Source organism: Electrophorus electricus, chromosome 10 (assembly GCF_013358815.1).
Source record: "Electrophorus electricus isolate fEleEle1 chromosome 10, fEleEle1.pri, whole genome shotgun sequence".
NCBI classification, from domain to species: domain Eukaryota; kingdom Metazoa; phylum Chordata; class Actinopteri; order Gymnotiformes; family Gymnotidae; genus Electrophorus; species Electrophorus electricus.
In genome coordinates this window covers 10,044,452-10,051,685 of record NC_049544.1, presented here as the reverse complement: position 1 = coordinate 10,051,685, position 7,234 = coordinate 10,044,452, and positions in this window count along the sequence as shown.

The window sequence follows — 7,234 nt, the reverse complement described above, 5'->3', positions numbered from 1 at the left end:
TCACGCTAATCGCATGCATTGAGACATCTTAATAATAAATTTTAATTGTAAATTTAAATAATCAAACTGCTGCGGGAAAACTGTATTTGTAAGAGCATCGATATATATTGTACGGGCTGTACAATGAAGCATCGAATTTGAATATTTAACTGCTAATCTATAGCTAGTTAACGTTAAGATGCCGTAGGCTACAAACTCAATCAAAGCAGTCCTAAACTAACACGGCTGACCTGTTGCGCCCTTGCTGAATAAATCAGTAATTTTTAAAGATTTAACAACTTCTTCTTCAAGTGCTTTTATTTTTATCGTTTCCGTGTCCGCACCGCATTTCCTATTCTTATCAATTTCTAAGATGATATAAGCACATACTCTCAAGCTTTATTGTATGCGTGTGAGTGGATAAGGTTTTTTTTTCACATGCTACGTCACGGCAGAAAGATTCGATTCGTGAAACAGGACTGCAGATACAGTGTGTGTTCACAAGCTGTGCTGAGCTATCTAGTTCATCATACGTTGTAACATTATTTAGCAAGCGACAGTCCAGGCCACCGGTAAACAAATAGTTTGATGAAACCCATTTTCAATAAATGGTACTTTCCAAGAAGTCATAAGACACGTGTCTGCAGCGTGTGATCGTGGAGGCCGGAGTTCAAATAACGGTTTATCTTGTGGTTAAAAACGGTGGATCGGAGGGGGAAAAACAGCATACTATCATGCAAGCAAACAGACAAGACAAACGGGTTATGAAGGACAAAGGATGTGCGGGATATACATCTCAAACTGAAAGCCCCAGATTTATTAGTTTTTTGTTTACATATTTAACTAATGTCTATTTCTTTAAAAAACGGTTTGAACACAAATTGAGGCAATAATAATCCAACACAACACAATGTTACATTTTACAATTATTTTTGAAAATAGGAAACTGATTGTAGCAGGGAGGAGTGTTCCCCTATGACACCAGGGGGAGTATCCCTTCTGGCACACTGTAGCTCTCCCTTAGTAAATGGTTTCTCTTGATTAACTGGCAATACCAATTAACCTTTGTTTTAATCTTTGTAGCCCAGGAGAGCAGTTTGGTCTCTCTGCATTTCTTGGTTTGGCAAAGAGTCCTTAAGTTTATATTTGGAATTTTATTTAAAAGTGGGTTGCTGATTTCATGAGGGTGCACGTCTGTTCTCAGTTGTGTGGCAGTTTTGTGGTCTCCCTCACATTTGTAATGGCCCGAGTACCGTAGGGTGAGGAGTAGGACACACAGGATCTCGCGACGAAAACAGACGTTTATTAAACACACACGAATAGCTAACACATTGGCACTCACAGGCAACAGCTTACTAACATAATGTGCCCATAAACGGGAACAAGAACAAAGATGCACACTCCCACAGCAGTTTAAATACGCAAAGACATTATATGAATAACCTGGCGCAGGTGTGTTCTAACAAGGACAGTGTGGTTACAAACAAGGTGATTAACTCCCACTGCACACGGCGGGCCATACCACGTGAACACTGGGAAGGGGAGCGTTCCGTGACGGTGTGGAATTTGCTCTCAAGTGGAGGTAGGTTTGGGGTCTTTGCTGCTGATTGAAATGAGGTGTAGTGTGATTTTGGTGTAAAACCTACTTAAATGGAATACCCTGAATATTCTGATTGATGGATCTCTTTTAGTTCTATCTAGGCCAGATGTGGTCCAGCAGTTGGTGGCTAGAATCTGGGCCTCTTTTGTTTGTACTTTTTTTTATTCATGCTGAGTGGAAGTAAGCAACACAATTTACTTAAATGCTTAAAATGTTTTGAACAAATTACAAATTCTATTTAAAGGCACATTAATTTTTTTAAAAAAAACTAAAATAACAAATAACTATCTGTTACCTTGAGTCACATACTTAAATTATTCCTACACAAAATAAGATCCCCATCCCCACATATACTACAGAATAGACTAATATTTCTGGTCTCTATCGTAACACTGAGCTGATTGAAAGCCAAGGAGAAATGCTATAGTGTAGTTAAGTGAACAAATCTAAATATTACAGCTTACAAATTACAAACATAGGGTCCTCAGCATTACTTGTTACAGTGGAACTCCTCAAATTACTCTTTGGAGGGACAGAGGAAGTGTATTCATCAGGAGGCTAAAAGTCAGGTTTTTTATTCATGCAGACCTCATTAGAGTCAGCCTACCCGCAGCAGTTGTAGTGGCAGTCCATATCATTCACTGTAGTTGTACCACCACGTTGGAGTCAGTCAAACAAACACATCTTTGAAACACGAGCAAGACATAAAATTATTTCCTTTTAGAAATGTTGACAGAAAAATAAAAATAAAAATTAAATTAAATTGCCTAGCGCACAGTAAAAACCTGACTCAGTAAATCTAATCAAGTTAAACCAATCAGAAACAATAATGCAGTGACATCACACCTGACAGTCAAGTGTGCCCAAAAACACAAATGTTCCATTGCTCAAATGTGATCAACCTCCACATTCAATTCAATATAAATGAAATATAAATGTATAATACAAATCAAATATGAAATTATCAATTTCCAATTGTTTTTGACTAACAGTAAATGATCTCGTTATTAATTGGTTCTTACATTACACGGCCCCTAACTGGTTAGGCAGAAGACTGACTGTCTGCAACCTCCATGTGCACTCTAAGGTTGAGACAAATGAATAACGTGCCGTACCTTTTGACTGTGCTCCAGCCCCACTTTACAGCAAATGGCCCCGAAATAATTAACTCCGATATTTGGGAAAAGCGGTTTGTCGGGCACGAGGTAATCTTCAGGCAGGTCTTCAATTTTTGTGCTCTCCAACCTTTCCACTGATCCTGTGGCACACTTACCTGCATCCACAGTATCCTGTCCTTTCATGTATGTCTCTCAAGAGTAGTGTGGAAACTGTACTATGCTTAGAAAGAATTGCTGGGCGTTTGACATTCTCTGGCATGACTTAATTGCTGAGTCTTCCACCAACTCTAAAAGTGCCATCTTGAAGAATTTGATCTAGTTTGAGCAATTAACTCTTGCTACTAACTTGTTTGGTCCTTTTGCAGATCTTTGAGTTCTTCTCAATTGTCTTTGGCTGATTCTACTTTTGCAGCAATCAGACCATCCAAGATAAGTGATCTCTTTTCTGCTGCTTCTCTGAATCTTTTCATATGCTGTTCTAACTTTGACTTTTGCCTTTCTGGGTTTTTTTTTCATTTAGGATGATTATTCTTGATATCTCCTTTGTTTCTTTCTTTAGTTGTTGTAAGGTTTTCCTTAGTTTTAGTTTTAGTTTAGTTTTAGAATCCATTTTAGTTTATGCCAATCTGAGTAATAGTTAACAAGTTTGTTCATTCATTGGATGTGCCTTATCTTCAACCTTGATCATGTTGACTGTAATTGTGCTCTTAACTTCCACATCATCTTGAAGTCTCTCTCTTCTTTGCATAGGTTGTTTTGGTCAATCTAGTTCATTGTTCACTGAGTAGTTTGGTCCATTGATCCATGTTCCCCTTTTAACCAACTTATTGGCCTTTACTGGATTGATTTGCAGGTTCCAACATATTTCCATTGACATGGCTTGATGGCCTCTCAGATCAGAGTGATTCTATTTGCTACAGAGGTTTAAGGAAACGGAACATTTCATTATCAATGTATCTAAGCACTGTTGTGCTGTCTGTCCAGAAGACAGACTGTTGCAGTGGAACCTGAAGATATAAACTATCTAAAAACATAAGCAACTTTAAAAATATTAAATTTTTGATCATGGCCACTTCCATTCATCTTCAGTGTGAAGAGTGCATCATATTTAGCTATTCTTTATCCTTCATTAGCGATAGTTTTATCTGTGAGAAGTATAGATTACTTGCTAGTCTGATGGAGAAGATTCTAGTGCTGGAGGTGTGCATCCAGACTTTAGAAAGTTTTAGAGATATTGAGGAATTAGAAGCACAAGCTCTAGATGCCTTAGGCCAAGTTAACGAGCCTTCAGCTCAGGCAGTATAGTCATTTCAGCGGGTCAAATGGGTGACGTTAAGGCAAAATAGATGAGCTTCGGCTCACCCACTACAGCACCACACCCCTCCCATTCACATGTCCAACAGGTTTGACCCACTCAGCGAGGCACCTGCTGAGAAACCTGTTGAAAAAACTCTTGTTATAGGGGACTATTTTTCAACACGTGAAATTAGCTAGGCCTTTAGGGACACCAGCAGGAGTAGTTAGCTGTATACTAGGGGCCAGGGTGCCAGACATTCCAAGTACGTCTTAGGCAAGCATAGATTCTTGAAGATAGTTACTCATATAGAAACTAATGGTATAGGCCATCGTCAGTCAGAGATTACTAAGAATAATATTGCAGAGGTGTGTCAATTAGCAAAGGTGAAGTTCAATTCTGAAGGATGCTCTGGTGCCATCCCAGTGTGGCACAGCAATATAACGTACAGCTGGTTATCTTTGCTGAACTGCTGGATATCCAAGTGGTGCTCACAAAGCAATGTGGGATTTATAGATAATTGGACCACATTCAAGGGCAAGCCTGGGCTTTTAGGGTGGGGTGGTATCCGTCCTACTAGTGCGGGCACTGCTCTCCTTTCTTGTATCATAAGCCACAGTCTTATGACAGATTTAATTAATCTATGACAATCCAGGGCAGAGTCCAGCAGCAGACAAAGAGGCTAAACCAACCGTCTGCTGATTGCTTTGATACGTCACCCAAGGTTCACCATATTGACACTGTGTCTGTTCCACAAGCTAAGCAGAAATACAGAAAACCAAGAAAAACATGTCTTAATATCCTAATTGGTATTAGAGTAATTGACTCACAGAACACTGCCATCACTTTGATCTAAAGCTAGGATTATTAAATGTTAGATCCCTAATGTCACAGCATACCCCCGCCCCCCCCGACTCCTCCCTATGTTTGTTTGATGTCTTGTATGTGTGTGTCTTCATTGCCACACCCCTCCCATGTGTCACACTTGTCCCCTGTTATCATATCATGTATTTAAGGTCCTGTTTAATTGTTAGTCACTGTCGGTGTTTGACCTCATATAAGATGTTGTTAGCCACTTTATTGTGTTTTGATTCATGTTGAGCACTTCCTGTATTTTGTTTTGTGTTCACGTAGTGTCTCTATGGGTGTTTTGGTTTTGTTATGTATAATAATAAACGTCTGTGTATGTGCCTGATAAGGCTTGTTTCTGCATCCTGCCTCACTTCCCCAATGTTACACCTAACATCTAAAGTGCTATTTCTAAATTAAATCATCACAGATCATAGATTGAATGTGCTCTAACAGAAACTTGGATCAAACCAAATGAGTACATAGCTTTAAATGAAGCATGTCCTTCTGGCTACAGCTATGCACACTACCCTCGTCTAACTGGCCCTGGAGTTGGCATTGCAGTTATTTATAATGACACATGAGGTGTAAACTAGAAAGCTGACTATGATTTTGCATTCTTTGAAATTCTTTTTACTAACATAAAAAATGTAGCCGGCAATAAGAAGCCCACCTAGCCTCTTCCACTAACTGGTATCTACAGGTCACCAGGACCCTATTCAAGATTTATTAATGCATTTGCAGATTTCCTCTCTAATCTAGTCATTCTAATAGCTATTAATGTTGGTGATTTCAACAGTCACTTTGACTGTTGAACTTTTGAGATCGGCCTTTGGTTCTACATTAGATTTGTTTCACTCAATGTATAAGAGAACCCACACAATCTGGTGGTTATAGGCTTGATTTAGTACTGACATATGGTGTAGATATAGAGAACATAGTTATAGTCAGACGACCCCAGTCTGATGCCATCTCAGATCATTCTTTTATTTCATTTGAACAACATATGAGCAACAATATAGTAACCTTGCCTCGCTTTGACACCAGATGTATGATCACGTTAACCACTACACCTAAATTTATTGCAAATCTCAGAGAATAATCATTTGTGATTGGGATACCCTCAAACTCCATGGAATTTGATCAAATGTCTAAACAGTTAGAATCAGTATTTCGCTGTATACTCAATGATGTTGCTCCATTTAAGAATTTAAAAAAATGAGGGGCAAAAATGAGTACCATGTTGTAATCACATTCACAATTTAAAACAGAACACTTGAAAGATACATAAATGCCAGCACACTAAATTTGTTGACTTTCAGCTCGCATGGAAGGAGAGCCTTCTCAAGTATAGAAAAGAACTTATTAACGATCTATCGTCCCAAACAGAAAATAACAAAAATAATAGTAGTAATGAGTTCATGAGTCTCATGAATTCAGTGAGAAAATTAAGCAAATTAAAGATAACATTCAGAGTATAAACGTGACATCGGGCAGCTACTTAGAGATCAGAGCAACCAATCAAAAAAAAAGACTCTAGAACACTGTGCTATTTCCACTGCTACACTGATGATACTCATCTATATGTCTCAGCCAAACCAGAAGACAAATATCAGCTTAGTATTACTGAGGAATGCATAAAGGGCATCAGACACTGGATGTTGAGAAACTTTCTCTCACCTGATCCTGACAAAACAGAAGTGCTTCTATTAGGTCCACAAACAACTAGGACCCTGCTCTCTAATTACTTAATGAACCTCAATGGTCTCGTAATCACATCTTTAACAGTTAATGCAATTATGCATCCCAGTCTCTCGTTTGACGCTCATGTAAATAATATTTCTAGGACTGCCTTTCTCCACCTCAGGAACATTACGAATGCAGAAAATGCAGAAAAGCTAGGTCATGCATTTATCACTTCAGGATTGGACTACTGTAATGCCTTACTAACTGGCTGTACCAGTAAGTGCCTAAACAAGCTCCAGCTAGTTCAAAATGCAGCAGCCAGAGTTCTTACTAGAACTACAAAATGTGATCACAGTACACCTATACTGGCTACATTACATTGGCTCCCAGTAAAATTTCATGTTTATAAAATGCTTCTAATGACCTACAAAGCACCGAATGGTCTGGCCCATAGTACCTTTCTGAACTCTTGGTGCATTACAACCCATCACGTCTGCTTAGATCAAAAGGTGCAGGCTCTTTACTAGTAATAAGAATAAGAAAATCTACCACAGGGGGCAGAACTTTTTCCTATAAAGCTCCCATACTATGGAATAACCTTCCATTAAATGTTCAAAACTCAGACAGTCTCAATATTTAATATGTACAGTCAGACATTTTATTAAATACTTCCCAGGTGTAGACTGGAATGTTATGATGCTGCCACTT